The following is a 25,989-nucleotide window of genomic DNA, read 5'->3' as shown; positions in this document are numbered from 1 at the left end:
TCTCCAACTCTGAGTTAGAGTTGGAAACCTGGTGTGTAGTGACTTTGTTACCTGAAGAGTTACCCAGAAAACCTTAGCACAATTAAAATTTGCTGTGAATCCTGCGTAAATTGCTTGCCACCAAACTGACTTGCCCCAGTCACTCACACTGATCACACACATACCTCAAAGCACTTTTCCAACACCCTCCCCCTGACACAGCCTCCCCTTCACCTGACCCTCTGCTACCTGAATGCCCTATTCTCTCACCCAGTAATTTGTAACCTCAGCTATCTCACTCAAATGTCATCCGTAATCCTCACCCACGTGCCAGCTATCCTGCATCCTCACATTCAAAGTTACACATTTACAATCTCTCTGTAGTTTGTCAAATTGGTTTTCCAACCTCCGAACTCCAGAGCACACCAGTTACTGCTGTAAAGAGAGGGAATATCTTGACTTTCATCTTGATCATACACTGTCCTGCATGATCTCTGGATCAGGTGGGCCCCGTGTTTCACGGATGGCAAGAACCAGATATTTGGATCATAAATGCAGAGGTAGGGCTAGAGAAAAAAATAGAGGGGCAATCCGATGCTATTTGCTATTCCTTGGAAGATTCAACCTTTTCTGTTGAAATTGTGAAGCATTGATTTAAACAACTGAGAAATGTTTGTGCAGATCAGCAGGATTAATTCAGTAGTATGAGATTGTTTAACTTTGACCAACAGCACTAGCAACTACAGTGAAGAAAGCAATTGTTGCAGACAATTGTACTGGGGAAGATAGCTTTACTGTCACTCCTATTGGTTACAGACCATGTGAAAGGATAAATGCTCTAAAGTCTTTATTTTCTTAGGAGATGAGGTCTGTTTACAAGCATTTCTGTGAAACTATTAAAGATAAGACCGTATCACAAAATGGGCATTGTAATTTATTGATTCAATAATTGACTCTTTGTCAGAATGGTTTTTCACTAGAAAATGCCTCCCCTGGTGGTTTCTTTCAAATCCTTCCAGACGTAGAGCTATTCAAACAAATGTATCCCCATTTATCTGAAATTTGTTCCTGCCATTACTTTATTGGAGATGATAATCCATTTGTTTTGAACAGGTTAATAGCTTGGTAACAGAGAACCAGAAGGAACTTTAGATGAATGTTAGCATGTATTATTCCCACAGTGTAATTTTAAAGTCTTCCTCTCTGTTTGATGGGAAGTTATTTCAACTCCAGTGAACATTTAATAGCTTTGTTGCTTGATTGCATCGTTGCATCCCTTGTCAATAAACGTTGAGAATTTAATAGCAGTGGAATTATTCTGGCCTCTTCACCCTAGTATGATTCTCATTGCTTTTTTCTCATTCTGTCTTCACTTTGCTTTAAACAGCCATAGAGCCCTATTATAGGTGGGTGAACCATAAGCTTTACTTCACTGTTAATTGCAAAATGATGTTTTTTTTTAATGCATCAATTCCATTCAATGCCTCTACAGTGCCTTCCAGTGGTCTAACTCAGTCTGCTGGGCCACTATGAGCACTTATTTCACAAAGTTTAATTGCTTAGATGCATTCTGTATTATAAACTACTTCTCAATAACAGTCAAGAAGACACTTTTCTTTGATTTGAGCAGTTAAGCGACTCTTTTTCAATGACTTGGAGCCTTTTCTCAATCGACATAATTCATCTTCCAGCTACAGCCTTCTCTTCACTTCTTAAGCTATTAAAACATATTGCTTGTCACAATAGATTCTTGAGCTCATGCATCTGGCGTATTTGCTATTAAAGCTCAGAAGACCATCATAGAATTATTGAACAATACAGTACAGACGGAGACCATTTGATCCATGAAAATGTTGCCACCTCCTACATCTATTAGCCCCATTCCTTCCTCTTCCCTCATATCCTTGCAATATTTTCTCTTTTATTTATGCAATTCCATTTGAAGGCTATTGATGAAATTGATTCACTTCCTATCAGGCATTGCATTGCAAATCCTAATCATGTTTTGTGTAAACAAACAAAAAAACTCCCCATATCAGCTCTGGGACTTTTACCAATCACTTTAAATCTTTATGCTCTGTGTAGTTATGTATTAATCACTGGAAACAATTTATTTTTACTTACACTTTTGAAACTATGTGCTCACACAGAGTTGCATTCATGGATGTACATAAATGCATGGCACAAAAAGGGGTCACTTGGCTCAGAGAACCCATTTACACATTTCAGTTCCACTTACGTAGGAACGTAGAAAACAGAAGCATAATTAGGCTCATAAAAATCATTGTAATGTTCTACTTCCTTTTTGCTCATATGCTTTTTGTGACTTCTGTTTAAATGCACCTACACTATTCGCTACAACTAATCCTTGTGTTAGTGGATTCTCCATAGTCACTTTAACAAAACCCTGTATTTTCTTAACATTCTTTGGCTAACCGGATTTCTTCTGAATTCATGATTGAATCTCTTCATGACTATTAAGCTCCCTGTTGAGCTAAATAACTTTCGACAAAATATGTATTTCCCAAACTACGAGAAGGAAATAAACTGGTGGACAGGATTTCACTTTTGAAGGCTTTTACTGTATCAAGCAAATAAAATCAAACATTAATTAACAGGGAATTAATGTGTTAAGTTACAGAAAACATGCTTTTACATTACTCCCATAACCAACAATACTTGGTCTTGTGAAATCCTTTCACGCGATACCATATTTTGAACAGATATGCAGCAAGACAGGAAGACTTCCACTCTCTTTGAAAATTCATTCACTAGATGAGGGTATGGCTGGCTAGGCTAGCATTTATTGCCTAGCAGGCAGTGAAGAGTCAACCACATTGCTATGGTTCTGGAGTCACAATGTAGGCCAGACAAGGGCGACAGTTCCCTATCCTAAAGGACATTAGTGAAGCAGATGGGGTTTTCCCAACAGTTGACAATGGATTCATGGCAACCATTATACACTTAATTCCTGATGAAGGGCTTTTGCCCAAAACGTCGATTTTCCTGCTCCTCGGAAGCTGCCTGACCTGCTGTGCTTTTCCAGCACCATTCTAATCTTGGCTTAATTCCAGATATTTATTGAATTCAAATTCCACCAACTGCCATGGTAAGATTCAAATCTGGATCCCCAGAATGTTCCCTGCGTCTCTGGATTAACAGTCCAGTGATACTACCACTGGGCCATTGTCTCCCCTTTCAATTCTTTAGCAGATTCACTACTCTCCCCCACACCAGGTCAAAACTTCAAATGTCTTTAACAGTTGTCTTACTCTCTATTTGAAGTTTCCAGATCCAATTATTTCCAGAAAGGCACGATGCAATAACTCTGCATTCCCTCTAGGACTTTGTCTGTCCTGTTCCCTTTCTTTTGACTGGGAACTGAACTCTCACAAGCATCCCTCTTGGTTGCTAAGGCAAAACAGCTCTTCCCCCTTACCCACCAATGTAGCTCCTTTGTTCCGTTTCTCAATCAGTGACTGTTAATTTTCAGAATGCTGCTCCTTCATTAGGTAACTGATGAAGGAGCAGTGCTCTGAAAGTGAGTACTTCCAAATAAACCTGTTGGACTATAACCTGGTGTGGTGTGATTTTTAACTTTGTCCATCCCAGTCCAACACTGGCACCTCCACATCATGTTATTTTTCTAAAAGATACTGTGAACTGATACAAAAATTGCATTCAGTTCAATGTGTTTCTGTTTGAGTTTTTCTTCAAGTGGCAATAGAATCACATGGGCAAGTCTCCAAATATGGGTATTTAAAATAGACATTTTTAAAACATAATTGTTTTGTGAAGTCCAGTAGTCATGACAGTTACTACGTTGTATTGACAGCCCCAGCAATGCCTTCCCCATAACAGGAAACATTTCCCTGTATCCACTCTATCAAAACCTTAAAGATGTCATATAGATCATCACGCAGTTTTTTTTTCTCATTTATGTGGGCGGCATGGTGGCACAGTGGTTAGCACTGCTGCCTCACAGCGCCGGAGACCTGGGTTCAATTCCCGCCTCAACTCCCGTCTGTGTGGAGTTTGCACGTTCTCCCCGTGTCTGCGTGGGTTTCCTCCGGGTGCTCCGGTTTCCTCCCACAGTCCAAAGATGAGCAGGTCAGGTGAATTGGTCCACGCTAAATTGCCCATTGTGTTAGGTAAGGGGTAAATGTAGGGGTATGGGTGGGTTGCGCTTCGGCGGGTCAGTGTGGACATGTTGGGCTGAATGGCCTGTTTCCACACTGTAATGTAATGTAAAAATGTGTCCCCTGATTGTTTTCATGGGGTGATCTGGCTGCTAGGAAATTGTGCAACTTCAGAAATTGGACAGAGCAAAGGCACATGTTATTTCATTTTCACTTTTGTTCTGTTAACTGGCTGATTTTGGCAATATTACCATTATTAGAAATAATTGAAGTAATTATGATGAAAAGAAAACACACTCTCCCATTCTAGTGACACCTCAGCACTATTGCCCAAACTTGTTGCTCCACCAATTAATCCTGTGAAACCCTTCATTTTTGAAAACTATGAAGTTAAGTTTTCACCAGGGTGACACGGTGGCTCAGTGGTTAGCACTGCTGCCTCACAGCATCAGGATCCCAAGTTTGATTCCAGCCTTGGGCGACTGTCTGCATGGAGTTTGCACATTCTCCCCGTGTCTGCTTGAGTTTCATCCAGGTGCTCTGGGTTCCTCTCACAGTCACAAAAGATGTACATGTCAGGTGAACTGACCATGCTAAATTGCCCATAGTGTTAGGTGCAATAGACAGAGGGGAATGGGTCTGGGTGGGTTACTCTTCAGAGGGTCGGTGTGGACTGGTTGTTTCCACACTGGTGGAATCTAATCTAATCTAATCTTTACTTCAGAAAAATGATTCCACTTTCTCAAGTCTTTCCTCACAACTGGAAACCTACTCTTGCTATCAACCTGAAGAATCTCTACATTAGCCACAGCAAACATTCTCTCTCGGCTGTATTGTTGTGTGTGTGTGAGCACAGCCAGCCTGAGAGTCCACACACAATGACCATCATAGCAACACTATTTGCAGCACTGACTTTCAGTTCTGGAAGTCACTGTTGCTCATGGAGTTCTGCACAGAAAATCATATTTGTGGAAATGCTGGCCTCTGCTTTTATGTTTCTGTAACAGTGCTGTCTGTACTACAGTTTTAGCACTACCGTTGGCACATGTATATTTAGCATAAGTGTTGCACAGTACAACTTTAGTTATAAAATTTACAAAATGCTATATTCTGTGACTTCTTCTCCTGGCACTTGCACATTCACTTTAAATGTAAAGCATTTCAGAATTTATCAATCAGTGAAAGCAAAAAAAATCATGGATTGCAATGATTTGTATAAAAATATCAATAGATAAGAATAAGTTTGCATGAATTCTCTGTTGGAAAGAATTTGAATAAGGACTTTGGCAAAAGCGATAACTTTGTCTTGAGTTTCGAATGTAAAACAAATTTCAAGTATTTCCCAAAGGCATCTACACACAACTAATGAATTCACATTGACCATGAGTACCATTACTAGGAAAGCTATAATTGAAACAGTAATGCCTTTGACATATGCCCCAGAATAATTTAGCATTTCACTGTAAATTGCATCTTGTGATGGGAGGAAAAACGCAATTACCACTTCATCACTGTGCTCTGCACAAGTGATAAGATCTGATGCCACTTGTATCTTATTTATTGTTTGCTCATCCTGGGCAATCTAATTATTAGCCTAGAAGTATATTTCAAAATTTGATACACATTAGTGAAAATGATATATGTCACAAAAATAAAGGGCAAAGACATCTGCTTCTTGACAGATCTTTCCATCTTTAAAGATAGGATTGAATGGAAAACTATCTTCTTTTCATTAGACAGGCAATCTTCCACGACATTTATTGGATTAGTCTGCCTTTAATTTGCTTGTAAACCTATCAATATGATTTGAAGGTCTTGCCTTAATGCTTTGATCAGAGTCTCTGCCAGAACAACTCATTGAAGGCATTAAACATGTCTTCATTCTATTTTACAGGGTTACTTTGATGAATAATAGTTTAATGCACATAATTTTGCAGTTTTCCTTTTAGCTATCAGAACATGTTCATTCATCCTGTTAATATAATCCTTTGACTAGTTAGGATTTCATCCATGCAGCTGAAGACTTTTCAAATGCATAGAGAGCCACATTTTTCCATCACTTGTATTGCATGCCTTTAAGGAATTATGTATTTTGGAAGATCCAATTCAAGAGCAAACTATATGGTAAATGGAAAACGCCTGGGGAAAATTGATGTCTCGAGAGATCTGGGTGTTCAGGTCCACTGTACTCTGAAGGTGGCAATGCAGGTCAATAGAGTGGTCAAGAAGGCATACGGCATGCTTTCCTTCATTGGACGGGTATTGAGTACAAGAGTTAGCAGCTCATGTTACAGTTGTATAAGATTTTGGTTTGGCCACATTTGGAATACCAAGTACAGTTCTGGTCACTGCATTACCAAAAGGATGCAGATGCTTTGGAAAGGGTGCAGAGAAGGTTCACCAGGATGTTGGTATGGAGGTCACTAGCTATAAAGAGAGGTTGAGTAGATTAGGATTATTTTCATTAGAAAGATGGAGGTTGAGGGGTGATCTGATTGAGGTCTACAAAAACATGAGAGGTATAGATAGGGTGGATAGCAAGAAACTTTTTCCCAGAGTGGGGGGCTCAATTACTAGGGGTCACAAGTTCAAGGTGACAGGGGAAAAGTTTAAGGGAGATATGTATGGAAAGTTCTTTACGCAGATGGTGGTGGGTGCTTGGAATGCGTTGCCAGTGGAGGTTGGCACAATAACATCATTTAAGATATATCTAGATAGGTACATGAACAGGCAGGGAGCAAAGGGATACAGAACCTGAGAAAATATGTGACAGGTTTAGGTAGAGGATCTGGATTGGTGCCAAAGGGCCGATTCCTGTGTTGTAATGTTCTTTGTTCTAAAGAAACAACTTATGCAAAGAAAGTTATAACGTTTAACACTCACCATTCAGATAGCCTTTTCTATGAGCTTATATCATTCACGTCTTTTTTAGTTCTAAATCTAATTCGGGAGCATTAAGATTTGATACCATTTTAATCCAAAAGAGCCAAATCTAATTTCCCATGAAATAGATGAATCTGTGTCTCCAGATAATAATAATAGAACCAATTCATATTCAATACCTCTAAGACAGATTTGCTTTCCAATCCTGAACAGATTAAGTGTATACTTTGCTATCTGTTGCTACATAATTTAGTTGGGCTTGCAAGTGACATTGCTCCTGAATTTTAATGGTCTTGCTTCCAACAGATATAATTAGTGATATGTTGTACAGTTCAGTGGAAGTTGGAAAACATATCTATTTTGCATTTGATCACCGTCATGGGCAGTAGACTCTTGCAACTTGGAAAGGACATGGCAGAAGTGATATGTTTCTATCTCAGATTCCGTTTATTAGCACAATGAACTTAGACTAACATAAAGAGATATTCTCGATCACTTCTCCTTTGCTGTCATTTTTAAACATCCACCTTTACCAGACCAGTAATTCACACACACATCTACTGACCAGATGGCAGACTATCACTTGTTGAATAATTTCAAATGACTTCAAATTCTAAGTATTAATATTTGGCTATCAATAGTTAAGACACTGCATTTGAAGATTCAACATTAATTATGAAATATTGGAAGGCAATGGAAGCCACCACTGCTAAAAACCACCAGGAAAATGGTTCAGTGAGTATCAGTGACCAATGAACCAAGTACCTGCTTTCAAGCAGAACACACTTTAATGAATGAATGAAATAAATGGTAGAACTTTCAGAGTTTCTAATCTGTGCTTATGGCCAATGACCTGAGGATAAACATCATTTTAAGTTATGGTTACATGCAATAAAATGCACAATTAAAAAAGAAAATTATAGAATCTTTAAGATTTGCATGAAGGTTTGTAGCTCGGGTGCCAGTTGTTGGAGTTGTAGGCGTGTTCACCAAGCTAGGAAATTGATTTGCAGGCATTTTGCTCCTGTCTAAGTGACATCTTCAGTGCTTTGGAGCCTCCTGTGAAGTGCTGCTGTACTGTGTCTTCTGGAATTTATTTGGTTCCATTCCTGCTGCTTCCAGTTGCTGGTTCCAGTTGTTTGGTGTAGTGGCTGGTATATTGGGTCTAGGTCAATGTGTTTTTAAATGGAGTCCATGGATGAGTGCCATGCCTCCAGAATTTGTGGTCCTAGTCATCTGTGTATATGGCTACTAGGGACATTTGGTCGTGGTGTTTAGTGGCTAGTTGGTGTTCATGGATGAGATTGCTAGTTGTCTTCCTGTTTGTCCTCTATAGTGTTTCATGCAGTCTTTGCATGGAATCTTGGAAATTATATTTGCCTTACATATGATTGGTATTGGGTCTTTTGTTCTGGTGAGTTGTTGTCTGAGCGTGGCTGTTGGTTTATGGGCTGTCATGAATCTGAGAGGTCACACACACGCACACAGATGACAAAGACCACAAATTCGACTGGGACAACGCAACGATCATAGGACAAGCTAAACATTGATGGCCAGAGAATTCCTAGAAGCATGGCACTCATCCACGGACTCTATCATCAACACATTGACCTAGACCCAATATACCGGCAACTACAACGAACAACCGGAACCAGCAACCGGAAGCAGCAGGAACGGAACCAAATAAATTCCAGAAGACACAGTACAGCAGCACTTCACAGGAGGCTCCAAAGCCCTGAAGATGTCACCTAGACAGGGACAAAATGCCTGCATATCAACTTCCCAGCTTGGCGAACATACCCACAACCACAATTATAGAATCTAAATTACAAAATCGAGCTCCCAGTATGGATCCTGACATCAAGAGTAGAGGAGAGAATGTACTGAAAACAAAAAATCCTGGAAATCACAGCAGGTCAGCCAGCATTTGTGGAGAGAGACCAAACTAACGTTTCAAGTCTTGTTGCCTTCTCATCAGTGCTCTTAATCTAGACTCAAAATTTTAGCTTGCTTTCGCTCCATTGATGCTGCCTGACCTTTTGTGATTTCCAGCATTTTTTGTTTTCAGTAAGGATTCCAGCACGTGCAATAATTGGCTCCTGGAGGGAACAGGGGGTGCATGTTTGTATATATGTGTGGTGCAGATTGTGATGAGGTGAGAGAGCAGGATGTTTGTGGAGGACAGTTCTTACTATTAGAGCATTGACTCTTTGTTGAATTTATTTTTGTGTACTTAATTACGGATGAAAGTTTCAATGTTTTAGTGTCATCATAATTGTTTGTTGTCAAATGACTATCACACTTCAGTGTTGTTCTCACAATAATGTGAAACATCTAAAGTCACAACATACACTGGTTGCACTAGGAAGATAATTATCCCACAAGGGATCATTATTTAGAAAACATATTTTATTTTGTCATAGTGAGCTATTGTCAACAATACAAAACACAATTCAAAAGATAATTCTTAATGTGGCAATAAGATTATAGTTAAAGGCATAATTTGACAGGTTACCTCAGTACTTTCATTTCCGTTTACCTCAGTTATATCCACATCGGTTAGGAGTATCCTCACGAAATCTGACAGTTTAATGGAACTGTTCATTAAAGTCTATGGGTGACACACCACATTTTTGGGTTAGTTCAGTGTTTCATTTTGAAAATATAGATGTAAAATATTGAAAGAAACAAATGCCAGCCTAATAGCAATTTAGGTAAGATTTTGTAATACGGTACATGATTTATTTATGATGAGGTTTATTTGTTAATTAATTTTAATTTGAGTGCCCTGACAATCAAGGAAGATTCATTGACAAGTTATTGTGCTGCTCTGCCATAACCACCACAATGAATGCATTCGTAACCTATCCAAATTGCTACCCTATTTAAAAACTCATTCCCTCCCATCTCCTGCAGATACCAATATAACCTGCATGATCTCTGCCATGAAGAGAGCAACCCCACCAGACCACATCTCCTTCACCTCTGAGGAAGAAACCAAAGAGGTCTCATAACGTGCACTGGCAAGACTGTCTCCTGTACCCTCCAGCAGTTCAGATACTGTCACTCCAGTGAGTATGTTACCTACATTAGACTTAGGAATACATTTTGAGGAGTATGTAACTGGCATGTGTCCACAACTGGCCAAAGAGGAAACATCCCAGGTTGCCGGCACTTGGAGTACTGCCAGATATCAGGCTGTATCTCTGCCCCATGCAGAGAGGATCCCATGGTCTTGGTCACCAATACTTCCATTAAAATGTAGAAGCTCACACAGGAGCAGCAGGTATGTTTAATAGACACACTCAGAATATCAGTTCGAAGGTCAGAGGAATCCTCAAAAACCATCTGTGTCATGTTGGTTCTGGAATCTACATGGACAGGTTGGTAGCTGCCATGGACAGCCAGGTCACGCACATACAAGTGTCTGTCAGATATGCACATAGACTTATAGTCCATCCCTGTGGTCACTAGTTCTCAGCAGTAATAACAAGCCAATACGGGAACAGGAGAGCTTGATGTCACTCTGGGGTGTCCCTTCCTCACAAGGGACCTGTCTGGTGCTGATAGGCACTAAGCCTGAGGAGGAACCGCCTCTCAGGACACACTGGGAGTGTAAGACCCCTCCACCTCCAGACTGTCTGTGACCTTCAACCTTCAAGTTGGGGAGGATAGTCCTCCAGCTGAGCAGGACAACAAGTCAAGGCTATTTGATCAAAATCACCCTGGTGCCATCCACCAAGACTCTAAAGCCAACAAATTTCACTCTCGGGCAGGGTCCTTCTCACTGATCGAAGCCAAAGATAAGTGGGAGGTTTTCAGGATGGAAACCTGTTACTAGTGGAGTGCCATGAGGATCAGTATCGGGACCACAATTATTTACAATACATAAGAATGACGTGGATGAGGAAAGAATGTACTATCGCTAAGTTTGCAGCTGGCACAAAAATAGGAGGGAAGGTAAGTAGTGAGGATTACTCAAAGAGTCGTCAAGAGGATATCAACAGGTTAATTGTGTGGGCAAAAATCTCTGCGGAGTGAATATAATATGGGGAAATGTGAGTTTAAGCACTTTGGCAGAACCAGTAGAGGAATTGAATATGATTTGAATAGGGTAAGACTGCAGAAAGCTACAGAACAGTGGGATTTTGGAGTCTGCATGCTCTAATGTCTACCTTCTCCCCTTATATGTTGAGTTTCTTCATTCCTGGTTACTGCCATCTGTGCTACCCAGCATGCTGCATCTAATCTCCACAGCTGACTTGCCCAAACTCCCCTACTACAGCAGTGCCCCTGATAACCCCTCTGACTTCAGTGAACAAACCCCCAGGACTGACTGTAGCCCTTCTCCCTAACTGACATGGAACAACAGCCCCAACTGGTGACTGACCAGACCCTTGACTAATCTCTGAACACTTCCCTGACTGGCTTACCTACAAAATCCTGAAAGATTGTGCTGGATCAGTGTGACTGACCTCGTCCGACTCTCCGGACTTCAATGATATGGACCCCTTGACCCTGAACACCACAAACAGGCGACAAATTACAGCTGAGCCCCTAGACTGATATTGTACCGTGGCTTTGACTTAATGGGCTGCTACACCGACTGATGATAGTCCCCTTTGATTTGCTTAAGGACTATTTTCCTTAGATTTTGAGACATGCCCATTTGCTTCAAGCAGAATCAGCATGTTTAGTTTGTAAGCTTCTGGCACATGCTGCATGTGCGACATTAACACAGTATGGTATCATACAGCAATATTTCTGCCTATTTTTTCACTGATCATTGCTAGCAATCCTGACTTTATGACAGAATCACAGAATCCCTACAGTGTGGAAGCAGGCCATTTCAGCTCACTGAGTCCCTGTAACCCTGCATTTCCCATGGATAACCTGCACAGAAAATAGATACAGTAACTATTACTAATTAACTGTTCCAACATAGTAAAATCCCATAACTACACACTTGGCAACAGGCAAAATCAGCAAACAGATTGTCTCATTTGCAATTCCTGTAGCAGGTGGAGAATCTCCAGCTTTTGGCTGTAACCAAGAGAGGGGCAAAAATATCTTCCACCTTTTCAAGACCCCAACTGCAACTGCAAGAGCCCAACTGGAAGAACATCAAGAGACCTCTGAGAGAGTCTAGCAGCTGGGAGAGATTTACTACAGCTTCCAACTGTGCTGAGACCCCAGCAACCACTGTTGCACGCTAAAAATAAAAATCCTGGTTCTGTGATGGGAGCTTGACCACACCCACTCAGGCTTTTCCTATTGTTACAACTTTAAAAAAAAATCCAACACTTCACAAGTTGTTGATCTTTTCATAGACTGCTCGGTCCATATCCCCAATCTCTCTCTAAAAGAAACGAGGACAGAACACCCTTCTTACAGCCACAGTTTTGCCACAAGTGCACATGGACATTGAATGTCCAAGTAATAACAAAAGAAAAGGGAATGCAAAATTTGAAAGCATATGTTCTGTGAATTTGATTGGACTGTGGTTACAGCTAAGTGCCGCTATATTGTCTATGATACACTCACTCTATCTCTGCTACTGTACCCAACTGTCTCAGCAGGGTTGCAAGCTGTAGTAAATCTCTCCCAGCTGCTAGACCTCTCAGAGGTCTCTTGATTTTTTTCCTGTTGGGCTACTGCAGTTGCAGTTTCCAAAAGGTAGAAGCTATTTCATGATCTACCATTCTCACTAATGCCTATAACATCTACCACCCGTCCCCCACCTCACCCCCAGCTCATCATTGACCTTGTACGTTCTCTGCACCACCCACTCGCTCCCTTAGAGAACATTGCTACATGTACTAAAAGTAAAAACTGTGTCACCCACTGTCATCTCCCTTAAAATCTGCCTCCTTCTCATTCCAGGAGGAAACGAGTCCAAGTAGGACAAAAAGAGTCAAGATTGGTGGTGGGCTGCATGCTATTTAGCTCGTTACCACTTGTGTGGGGAACATCCTGAATAAGACTGCCCAAGTGGCTGCCTGACTGTTTCCAAGCTTTTGGACTGGTATCAGAGGGTGTCCTTGGCTTGCTGTGTTGGCAACTCAAAGTTAATTAGCACGTTTTGAGAAGATTTGTGGCTCAGGTTGAGGTTCTAGATGTAGGTTTGCTCGCTGAGCTGGAAGGCTCATTTTCAGACATTTCGTCACCATACTAGGTAACATCTTCAGTAAGCTGAAACTTTATTGCTGGAACAGCACAGCAGGTCAGGCAGCATCTAGGGAACAGAAGATTCGACGTTTCGGGCACATGCCCTTCTTCAGGAATCAACATCTTCAGTAAGCCTCCGGGCGAAGCACTGCTGATAATTCCTGCTTTCTATTTATATGTTTGGATTTCTTTGGGTTGGTGATTTCATTTCCGGTGATAATGTTATTTCCTGTTCTTTTTCTCAGGGAGTGGTAGATGGGGTCTAACATATCGAATTAGACATCACCATAGGAAATGACATCACCACAGGAATTGACATAAGCAACCCAACGAGACCCAAATATTTAAATAGAAAGCAGGAATTATCAGCAGTGCTTCGTCCAGAGGTCCACTGAAGATGTTACCTAGTAGGGTGACGATAGATCTGGAAATGAACTTTCCAGGTCAGTGAGCAAAGCTACATCTAAGTGAATTATATCTTGACTCATGCATGCAGGCAATCAGGACAAGCTCCTTCTGCCTTTGTGGCTGATATCTCTGGCTGAGAGACAAAGTGCAAAAAGACAAGAAAAAGCAATGAAATTCGGTGAGAATCCTGGTGAGTTCAATGTAAGCATGTGCTCTGACAGCAACGGAAGAGATCAGAGATACAGCCTGGTCCAATCAATGTGCTGGGTGTTAGTCCCTCACTACAAAATGTACTTGCTGCAACATTACAATGATAGTTTTTGGTGCAGCCCGAGGTACAGTATTGAAGTACAGAAGCGTCCTGTAAGTAGATGGGAAATGTAACAATTCTTAGAGGTTGGCAGATGGCAGCTGCAAATGTCTGTGGATGTGAGATGCAAATGGCTGGTGCCCATGGAATGTGCTCTCTGCTGTTGGTCAAGAGTGTGGTGCTGGAAAAACACAGCAGGTCAGACAGCATACGAAGAGCAGGAAAATCGACACTTCAGGCAAAAGTCCTTCATCAGGAATAATCAGGAAGGGCTTTTGCCTGAAATATTGAATTTCCTGCTCCTCGGATGCTTCTTGACCTATTGTGCTTTTCCAGCACCACTCTAATCTAGATTCTAATCTCCAGCATATGCAGTACTCACTTTCGCCTCTCTGCTCTTGGTGCCAGGTGTCCAAACTGGAGCAAGTGGCAAGCTTAATTCATCAGGACCTGCTCTACTTTTCAAGTTTTCTCAATGTCTGGATTATTTGGTTTGGTTCAACAGGTTAATTTGAAAGTAATATAGTTCAGAGTGCTGCTCCTTCATCAGGTAAATAGTGGGACAGGATCATAAGACACAGAATTTATAGCAAAACATTGTAGTGTCAGTAACTGATACGATATATTGAACACACCTAGATTGCTGTTAAGTCTTCCATTTATTTAGAGTGGGTTGCAGGTTTTGGTTCATTAATATGTAAATCCCAGAGCTTCTTTCAAGTCACATTCCAGAGTTCACTTAAGGTTTTAGAAAAAAAAGTGACATTTCAGCTCAGACCATGCATTAAATATGTGAGGTTAGAATCTGTATGTATCCCAAACTCAAGTCTGACTGGTTGTATTTTCAAAGTAGGAATTTATAAAATGTTACACAGACTGACTGCCTGCATTGACTACCTGCAGATTGTGTGATTTTTGATCAAAATAGACTGCGTCTGCAAATACAATTCCGCAAATGCAAATTCATCCCATAGACTTATATGTGTATGCGCATGCATGTGTAGGAGAGAGAGAGTGTGTGTGTGCGCACGCACGCGTACTTGGTAGAGTGTGTGACGGAGTATAAGCCTGTGAGAGGGTGTGCATGTGGGTGAGAGTTTGGGGGGTGTATGTGTGTGCATCTGAGAGACAGCATGTGTATGACAGAGGGTCTGTGTGAGTGTGTGAGCATATTAGAGTGTGTGTGTGAGCATGTGTGCTTGTCTGTGAGTGTGTGTAAGAGAATGCAGTGGGATCACCTGTCGTGAGACATGAAACCACGGTCCTGGTTGAGGCTGTCCTCATGGGTATCAAACTTGATTAACATAGAATATTGAATGTTACAGCACAGTACAGGCCCTTTGGCCCTTGATGTTGTGCCAACCTGTGAAATTAATCTGATGCCCATCTAACCTACACTGTTCCATTATTATCCTTAAGTATGTGCAATGCACTTTTAAATGCCCTTAGTGTCAGCGAGTCTACTACTTTTGCAGGCCATTCCATGCTCTGACTACTCTCTGAGCAACGAAACTACCCGTGATATCTGTCCTAATCTATCACCCCTCAACTTAAAACTATGTCCCCTCACGATTTGGAGATGCTGGTGTTGGACTGGGGTGTACAAAATTAAAAATCACACAACACCAGGTTATAGTCCAACAGGTTTAATTGGAAGCACACTAGCTTTCGGAGCGACGCTCCTTCATCAGGTGATAGTGGAGGATGGTCACCCGAAGGTCCGAGGCTGAATGTCCTGGACCACTGAAGTGTTTCCCAACTGGGAAAGGCTACGACAACGGATGAATGGGCACCGCACAACAATCAACAGACAGGAGGGTTCCCTCCCAGTTGGGGAACACTTCAGTGGTCCAGGACATTCAGCCTCGGACCTCCTCCGAGGTGGACTTCGGGACAGGCAGCAGAGAAAAGTGGCCAAGCAGAGGCTGATAGCTAAGTTCGGTACCCATAGGGAGGGCCTCAACCGGGACCTTGGGTTCATGTCACATTACAGGTGATCACCATTACACTACACACACACAAAGATATTCCTACACACACACACTCTCACATACACACGGACACAGGTACACACAGACGTGCACACAGACACCCACACACACCCTTATAGACACACACACTCCCACACTCACACATGCACCCCCTCACGGACTTAAGACATTCTGCACTCACTACACACACACTTTCTCACACTCACAACTCCCACCCCAGACAGACAGACACACACACACACACAGACAGACAAAGATCCAAATGCACACATATATTTTGTGGGGTGAATTTGTACTTGCAGAATACATTGTACTTTGCTCAAAAACTGCATGCATTCATGTAGAACTCTGAGCTCAAAAACTGCATGAATTTATGTAAAACTCTGTTATCTCACTTTTTAGATTAGAATCAATCTAAACATCAGGTCATAGACAGAGAACACAGGGGGCCAACACCTTCAACATATTGTCTAGCTATCACCATTGTTAACAGCTAACCTGAGAATGCAACTTTAAAAAAAAGTTGTTGCGATTTACACATGAAAGAAGTGAAACTATCACTGTATTCTAACAGATGAAAGGCTTAACAGACAATCAATTTTTCAATGTATAATTTCAGTTACATCACACTGTAAATTTTTGCTATAAATTCTGTGTTACGATCAAGCCCTCCACTATCACCTGATGAAGCAGTGTTGCTCCGAAAGCTAGTGTGCTTCCAATTAAACCTGTTGGACTATAACCTGGTGTTGTGTGATTTTTAACTATGTCCCCTCACATTAGCCTTCACCATCTGAGGAAAAAAGCTCTCACTGTCGACCATATCTAACCCCGGATTATCTTATATGTCTCGATTAAGTCACCTCTAAACCTTCTTCTCTCCAACGAAGTTGAAACTTTATTGCTGGAACAGCACAGCAGGTCAGGCAGCATCCAGGGAACAGGAGATTCGACGTTTCGGGCACAGGCCCTTCTTCAGGAATGAGCAGAGAGTGTTCAGCAGGAGAAGATAAAAGGTAGGGAGGAGGGACTTGGAGGAGGGGAGTTGGAAATGTGATAGGTGGAAAGAGGTCAAGGTGAGGGTGATAGGTCGGAGTAGGGTGGAGGCGGAGAGGTCAAGAAGAAGACTGCAGGTCAGGAAGGCGGTGCCGGGCTGGAAGGATCCGGCTGAGACAAGGTGGGGGGAGGGGGGATGAAGAAACTGGTGAAGTCCAAGTTCATCCCCTGCGGTTGGAGGGTTCCCAGTCGGAAGATAAGACGCTCCTCCTCCGACCGTCGGGTTGTTGTGGTTTGGCGGTGGATGAGTCCAATGACCTGCATATCCTCGGTGGAGTGGGAGGGGGAGTTCGAGGACCACTTCGACTGACCGAACTGGTCCTCACCCTGAACAACTTTTCTTTCCAATCCTCCCACTTTCTCCAAACAAAAGGAGTAGCCATGGGCACCCGCATGGGCCCCAGCTATGCCTGCCTCTTCGTAGGGTATGTGGAACAATCCATCTTCCGCATCTACACTGGCCCCACCCCCCATCTTTTTCTTCGCTACATTGATGACTGTATCGGCGCTACCTCGTGCTCCCACGAGGAGGTTGAACAGTTCATCCACTACACCAACACCTTCCACCCCGACCTCAAATTCACCTGGACAGTCTCGGACTCCTCCCTCCCCTTCCTAGACCTTTCTGTTTCTATCTCAGGCGACCGAATCAACACGGACATCTACTACAAACCTACCGACTCCCACAGCTACCTGGACTACACCTCCTCCCATCCTGCCCCCTGTAAAAACGCCATCCCATTCTCCCAATTCCTTCGTCTCCGCCGCATCTGCTCCCAGGAGGACCAGTTCAAAATACGTACAACACAGATGGCCTCCTTCTTCAAGGACCGCAATTTCCCCCCCGACGTGGTCGACGGTGCCCTCCACCGCATCTCCTCCACTTCCCGCTCCTCCGCCCTTGAGCCCCGCCCCTCCAACCGCCACCAGGACAGAACCCCACTGGTCCTCACCTACCACCCCACCAATCTCCATGTACAGCGCATCATCCGCCGTCACTTCCGCCACCTCCAAACAGACCCCAGCACCAAGGATATATTTCCCTCCCCTCCCCTATCAGCTTTCCGTAGAGACCACTCCCTCCGCGACTCCCTTGTCAGATCCACACCCCCCACCGACCCAACCACCACTCCCGGCACCTTCCCTTGCAACCGCAGGAGGTGCAACACTTGCGCCCACACCTCCCCCCTCACTTCTCTCCAAGGCCCCAAGGGAAACTTCCATATCCGCCACAGATTCACCTGCACCTCCACCCACATCATCTACTGCATCCGCTGCAGCCGGTGTGGCCTCCTCTATATTGGGGAGACAGGCCGCCTACTTGCGGAGCGATTCAGGGAGCACCTCTGGGCCACCCGGACGAACCAACCCAACCAACCTGTGGCACAGCATTTCAACTCCCCCTCCCACTCCACCGAGGATATGCAGGTCATTGGACTCATCCACCGCCAAACCACAACAACCCGACGGTCGGAGGAGGAGCGTCTTATCTTCCGACTGGGAACCCTCCAACCGCAGGGGATGAACTTGGACTTCACCAGTTTCTTCATCCCCCCTCCCCCCACCTTGTCTCAGCCGGATCCTTCCAGCCCGGCACCGCCTTCCTGACCTGCAGTCTTCTTCTTGACCTCTCCGCCTCCACCCTACTCCGACCTATCACCCTCACCTTGACCTCTTTCCACCTATCACATTTCCAACTCCCCTCCTCCAAGTCCCTCCTCCCTACCTTTTATCTTCTCCTGCTGAACACTCTCTGCTCATTCCTGAAGAAGGGCCTGTGCCCGAAACGTCGAATCTCCTGTTCCCTGGATGCTGCCTGACCTGCTGTGCTGTTCCAGCAATAAAGTTTCAACTTTGATCTCCAGCATCTGCAGACCTCACTTTCTCCTCTCTCCAACGAAAACAACCTCAGTTTCCTCAGCCTTTCCTCATAAGACCCTCCCTCCATACCAGGCAATATCCTAGGAAATCTCCTCTGAAACCTTTCCAAAGCTTCCAAATTCTTCCTATAATGCGGTGACCAAAACGCAATACTCCAGGTGCAGCCTTACCAGCTGAAACATGACCTCGTGGCTCCAAAATTCTACCCCCATACTAATAACACCAACACAAATAGACCTTCTTAACAACCCTATCAATGTGGTGGCAACTTTCAGGGCCCCATGCTCCTGAACACCAAGATCTCTCTGTCCATCTACTTTGCCAAGAATTTTACCATTAGCCCAATACTCAGCATTCCTGTTACTTCTTCCAAAGTGAACTTCCTCACACCTTTCCACATTAAACTCCATTTGCCACTTCTCAGCCCAGCTCTGCGTTTTATCTATGTCCCTCTATAAGTCAAAACAGCCTTCCGCACTATCCACAACTCTACTAACCTTAGTGTCATCCGCAAATTTACTATTTGCAACAACCATTCCTGTACATCCTCTAGCCATGTCTCTGAAATGACCATAACATCAAAATCCCAGGTACCAACCCATGCTGTAAGTTCACCCACCTTATTCCGGATGCTCCTGGCATTGACATACACACATTTCAAACTAACTTCCTGATTGCCGGTGCCCTCTTGCGATCTTGTCAACCTATCCCTTAGCTCACTACCCTCAACCTCCTGTACACTGGAACTACAATTCAGGTTCCTATCCCCCTGCTGCATTAGTTTAAACTCACCCCACACCCCCAAAGACCGCTATGACATTCCCCCTCCCAGGATATTGAAAGGTTATTAGCCTCTGCTCGGCCACTCTGCGTTGTTGTAGATACCGAAGTCTGCCTTGGAGCACAGACACCAAATAATCTGAGGCCAAATGTCCTTGACTGCTGAAGAGTTCCCTGACTGGGAGGGAACATTCCTGTCTGGCAACTGTTGTGCAGTTTCTGGATTAGTGGTGCTGGAAGAGCACAGCAGTTCAGGCAGCATCCAAGGAGCAGCGAAATCGACGTTTCGGGCAAAAGCCTTTCATCAGGAAATTGTTGTGCAGTGTTCATTCATCCATTGTCTTGGTTCTTCTTGGTCTCACTAATGTACCTTGCCTCAGGGTAACCTTGCCTGCAGTGTATGAGACAGCCAACATTGGCCGAGCGACATGAATACCTGCCGTGTACATGGTGGGTGGTGTCCATGGAGACACTCTGATATGTCTTGCAGTGGTTGCCAAGACAGGGTTATACGGTGCTGTGGTTGATGGTGTCCTGAAGGCTGGACTGTTTGCTACGAACAATGGTCTGTTTAAGGTTTGCCGGTTGTTTAAAGATGAGAAGTGGAGGCGTAGGGAAGGTCTTGGTGAGGTACTCATCCTCATCAATAACGTGTTGCAGGCTGCGAGGAATGTAGTATAGTCCATCACACTCACGTACACACTCTACCAAGCACACGCACACACACTTTCACACACACACACACTCACACTCTTTCCCATACAAACACACACTCTCTCTCTCCCTCACATGCTTGCACACACACAAAGAAGTCTATCAGGTGAATTTGCATTTGCAGAATTGTATTTGCAGATACATTCTATTTTGTTCAAAAAGCACACAATCTGTAGGCAGTTGGTCCATGTGACATGTTATAAATTCCTACTTTGGAACTGGAACCATTCTGACTCAAGATTGGAATACAATGCGACTTTAACCTCACACTTTAATGCATTGCCTGAGCTGAGCTGTCACCTTTTATTATAAAACCTTAAGTTATCTCGGGAATGTGACTTGAAAAAAGTTCTGAGATATACATATTAATGAATTGATACCTGAAACCCATCCTAAAAGATGAAAGACTTAACAATCTAGGTTTGTTCAATGTATCATATCAGTTGCATGACACTATGATCTTTGCTATAAACTCTATGATTTATGATCATGTCCCACTAGTTACCTGATGAAGGAGCAGCACTCCGAAAGATAGTACTTCTAAATAAATCTGTAGGACCATAATCTGCCGTTGTGTGATTTTTAACTTGTCCACCACATTCCAACACTGGCATCTCCACATCATGGATGATTTGGCACATTTGGGAAGATAAGAAGCTGAACAGTCATGGGGTGAGTTGGTGTAGTAATAAAGCATTAAACAAGCACTAATACTCATTAATTGGCAACTTGCTGCTGCCTAGTGAAGAACTCACTGCAACAAGAACAGAAATTGCTGGTGAAACTCACAGGTCCATTAGCATCTGTGGCAAGAAGGCACAGATAATGTTTTGAGTCTAGTGACTCTTCAGTAGAACTTTGTTGTGCTGCTTTCCAAAAGCATAAAAGATGGAGCAAGATGCTCCCAAAGTGGAGATCAGCCTCACCAGATTTCTTAGCTAACTCTGCCCCAGATCTCTCCAAGGTCCTCATTACTCAGACCACTGTAACATTCTGCCTTTTATTTTGTACTCTCTTTCCATGTCTTTTGTATCAAAATGTATTACTTCACAAATACAAATTGAAAGAGCTGCAGAACCGGTAAATCAGAAACAAAAACAGAAGTTGCTGGAAAAGCTCAGCAGGTCTGGCAGCAGCATCTGTGAAGAGAAATCTGTGAAGACATTTCAGGTCAAGTGACCCTTCTTCAGTTCTGCCAGACCTGCTGAGCTTTTCCAATAATTTCTGCTTTTGTTTCTGTATTACTTTACACTTCCCCACATTGAACTTCATCTGTCACCAGTCATCAATTAAACAACTGTCCTCTCAGGTTAAAAATTGAACACCTCAAGGACTCTTTGGACTTTTAAACTGCCTTCATTCTTCCTGTCTGTACAAGTTACTCTCTCCCTATTATGCTGATTTCCTGTGTTTGTGTGTGTGTGTCTGTTTCCTGTCGCGTTTTTATGTTTCCTTAGGGTTAATCAGTAATAATATTTCTTATTCATTCACTCACAAATACCTTGCAATTTGCTCCTTAATGCTGATCTAGTTAATTGCATCTTTAATTGAAGTGTGATGGCTGCATGCTGAAAAGAAATTCAAATAATTGTTGCAACGACTGATAATGATTGATAAAGAGCAAAGCCAATCATTTACCCTCACTTGGTCGTGAACAAGTAAGCAACACATGGTACTAAAATGCTCAGACTAAGGAATAAAGAAATTGTCTGCATTGATGAAGAAAATAAGGAGATGTAACCTGGCATTCTGACTTGGAATAGAGTTTCAGAATGTCTGTCAACATACAATGTGACCATTATATATTAAGTTAGAGTAGTCATTTGTAAAAGAAAAATCAATAATCTATTGATTGAATTTATATAAAAAGACATTAGTTTTAATAACAGTAAATGATACTCACATGCAATTAGATGTAATAGTGTAACATTAGCTATGTAGCTTTATTGCATTGTAAGATAACTGTAATCCCAGTCCAATCAAAATCACCATTTTCAATGGTTTTGAAAATGTGACTTGCCCAAAATGGCATGCAATAGCAGAATGGCTTTATTACCTGAGGAATGAGAAATTACATCTTAAATCAAGTCAGATTAAAGTGAAGTATTTCAATTAGATGAAAAAAGACATTTAAAAAAATGCACGCCAGAAAGTAACTCATTTCAGTGTGGGTTGGCATTCAGCCAATTGTTACTTTGGGAAACAAACATCACATTGGCACCAGAAAAACTCTTCATTGTCCAAATCTTTGGAATGCATCTCCATCAATGGGATGAATCTTGCTTTCCTTTTCTGATCCCACGAGTTGATACTGGAACAAAATGATGGATTCCTTTCTCACCAAGGGCAGATCCAAATCTTAGAAACTGGGAGCAAGCCAACAAATATAAATCCAATACTATACCAGAGTGCCCGCTGCTTTTGACAGCCTATATTCTCTAAACCCACAGTGTTGTCCCCCAGACCCAGACACACTTTACACTGTCATACAAAAATAGAATGTGGATGGCAGATTGAAAATCTTTTCATTTCTGTTTCGCTGTCTATTTCTGCTTTGAATTCCAATGATAGTTCTCTGTCACCACGGTTGGAGAGAGCTATAACAAAACAAGAAAAAGCATTGGTTTTTATTATAGCTCAGCCAGATTGAGAAACCTGGCAACAGAGGCCTGGGTACAGTCAGTAATGGAATGTATTTTGTGTAATTGTTTGATGTTAAATCACAGTTTGAGCAATTAAATGGGCAAAAGAACAAACTGATCATTTTTTATCAGTAGCGGATGGGAATTCTGGTTGAAGTGAATCGTGTCTTGGCAGACATAGGTCTTTAGTTCAGGATTCAATTCCTTAATCTATTTGTTCGCCTTATTTTGAACCATCTGAACGAAAAGACTTTGCTCTGGTTACCCATGCATCTGTAAATTTACAACTGCCGAAAGAAATTGTGGGGTGTTTCTGCACACATGTTCTAAGATTGATGAAATAAACTCTGTATTAACAAGTCATGTAAAGCAGTCATATAATTAAAGAGTTGGTTTGGCATCTTTAAGGGGCATGAGCACTGTAGGCTATGGTGAGGATTTGTGCCAGAATTGCAAAGGATTTTAGTTGAGACCTGTCTTGATATTGAATGCTACTCGTTGCATCTTTTATGCATTTACTGATCAGCGAGGCAAGTTTCTCGCTGGGCATGGGTGAGTTGCTACTAAGGGGAGTATAGCTTGTGAAATACCTTATTAAAGGCTTCACTCTCTGCATCCATATTTAGCCTCCAATCTTACCAAAAGCAGCAAACCAGCTACATAGAAGAATTCGCAACTTGAAAGGCAGATTGTGTACCTGGCGACTTCGTCTCATCACTGGCTGCAAACAGTCTTCACGTTGAATACCAAACACAAACATTGCAGGGCACACTCTATGGGCACCAACCGCACACAGCCCACATTGGCATCTGCTAAGTTCAAGCCTCAAAGAATCCTCATGCACATTTCCAATCCACTTACTGGATGCTTTTGGACTTCACTGCACCTCAGGCTGGATCAGCAGCTATCATTATAATGCAGCAAGGACACTGTGCACTCAGCTCATACACTGGGCCAGGATACATCTCCAGCCTATATTCTTGTCATCATAGTGATAATTCACTCTGAACCTCCTTGGATGCTCACACATCCCTACCTTGCATTGCCTCATATTTTTGCTCATTGCCCCTCAGCCAGTGATAGCATGCTCACAGCACAATTGCTGTATTATTTCGTAAAAAAGCAAAGCCAGGAAGCTTGTCAACATGGTCAGCAGGCCTCAGTCAAATCAAGGAAGATCGTCTTTGGTCAGGAGGTCCTGGCACAGTAGCTCGAGGTCAGCCTCCAATAACAATACGGGACCTTGGATGTGGTCAGACATTGACAGATTGAGAAGGTCACTAAGGAAGTGTTGTCAATAGTTAAAGGTGACCATATCTCCTCCTATTGAAATTATGGAAGGACATCAGGAAAACCTTGTGGGTTTGCACAGTGCAAAGCTTTGCAAGCTTCCTTAGTCAATTTGAAAGAAACAATTTTGACCAAGAACAATTTTAGTATTTGGTTAATAAAACCAACTATTTTATTACCATATTCTGGAAAGAACATCTTGTAATTTTGTCACTGGAACACTGCAAGGATGCAATGCTCTCAAAATCAGAGACAGCTTATATTTAAATAATTGATAAACGTTTTAATCCTGACAAGTTCATCTTCCTGATGAACTAACTATGAATGTTGAATTTGCATCATACACACTGTGCATAGTCTAATAATGGTTCATGCTATGTAAAAATGAATTCCTGCCTCTTAGCATAAAAAGCTAAACTCTATATTTTTACCACAAGTAAATACTTACTATTAAAGTCATATTTGCTTGAGTGCAAAGCTGTTCATTGAGACAAACATAGAACTGCATACCATTGAAGGCAACTGTTTAATTCCTTGCACCCATGCATGTCAAGGCTTCTTTAGCATCTACATTTTGCAGTGACCTTAACTGGAACAGTCTCTGGCTCAGTAACTCTATGATTATGAGAGTGGATTCAACCCTTTGAAACAATCATGCATGTAAAAGTCAGCATTTTTTTGACTAAAAATTTAATCTAAAAACTGAACATTTACAAGTTCATATGGTATTTTTAAAATTCTAGTTTTTCAGTAAACAGGGAAATACATTCAGATATAGAGTTATCTTATGGATAACTTTTTTTTTGACTTCACCCATTGATTGTAGAATATCCAAGAAGTAATCTTTTTTAGAGAGCTCTTGGGGAAGCCTCAGAAGTGGTAAGCTACTATTTGGAAGATGTCACATGCTCTTTGAGAGAGGTTGAGTTTTCTTTGAGAGAGATCAGGATTTATGAAGAATAGACAAGACAACGGCCAGAATCATATTGGGGTCTGGGTGACTTGGCCTACAGTGAGACATAAGGCAGAATCAGACACGAAATGCAATGAGGACCATCTCAGCTTGAGATCATTTTGCTGCAAATTTCATGTATTTCACAAGCAGTGCAGTTGAGACTGCAACGAGGCAACTACATTTGCCACATGACTGGGAGTATTGTTTATTAAATGCATTGTCAACAGCCTAACTCACCTCACTAATATTCAGCCTTCCATCTTGTCTAACTCACCCAATTTAGCTTGACATTAGGAAAGCTTGACATGGAAATCAGAGTGGGTACGTTTTGGATTCAGCTTGACACTTGCTACAAATAACCTCCATGTTGGAAACCAGGCGCGAATGTTTAAAGGCACACTCCATGGTCGTTAGCCACACACTTTATTTCCATGACATCTGGCATTTCCCAGCCTGTTTGAACTATGACCAAAAATCAGTGCATGGCTTAAAGGATAAAACACCTAACTTCAGTGTCAATTGAGCTGCTATCAGATTGCAGGTTCCTGCTGCAATTGCTTTTGGGGCAGTATGATGGCAAAGCGGTTAGCACTGTTGCCTCAGAGCACTGAGGACCCAGGTTTGATTCCAATCTTGGTGACTGTCTGTGTGGAGTTCACCATTCTGCCTCTGAGTGGAATAACCAGAAAGAAGGCCCTACATAGAAAAAAAATCTGCATTGCCAGAAACGACTTAGACTAAAACTTTGTCCAGCAATTGCAAGCATATAAAATATTTTTAGCAATCAAAAATC

This window comes from Chiloscyllium plagiosum, unplaced genomic scaffold, assembly GCF_037043375.1.
Source record: "Chiloscyllium plagiosum isolate Xiang-an unplaced genomic scaffold, Cpla_swu_hap1 HiC_scaffold_7, whole genome shotgun sequence".
Lineage (NCBI taxonomy): Eukaryota > Metazoa > Chordata > Chondrichthyes > Orectolobiformes > Hemiscylliidae > Chiloscyllium > Chiloscyllium plagiosum.
This window is presented reverse-complemented; position numbering follows the sequence as displayed.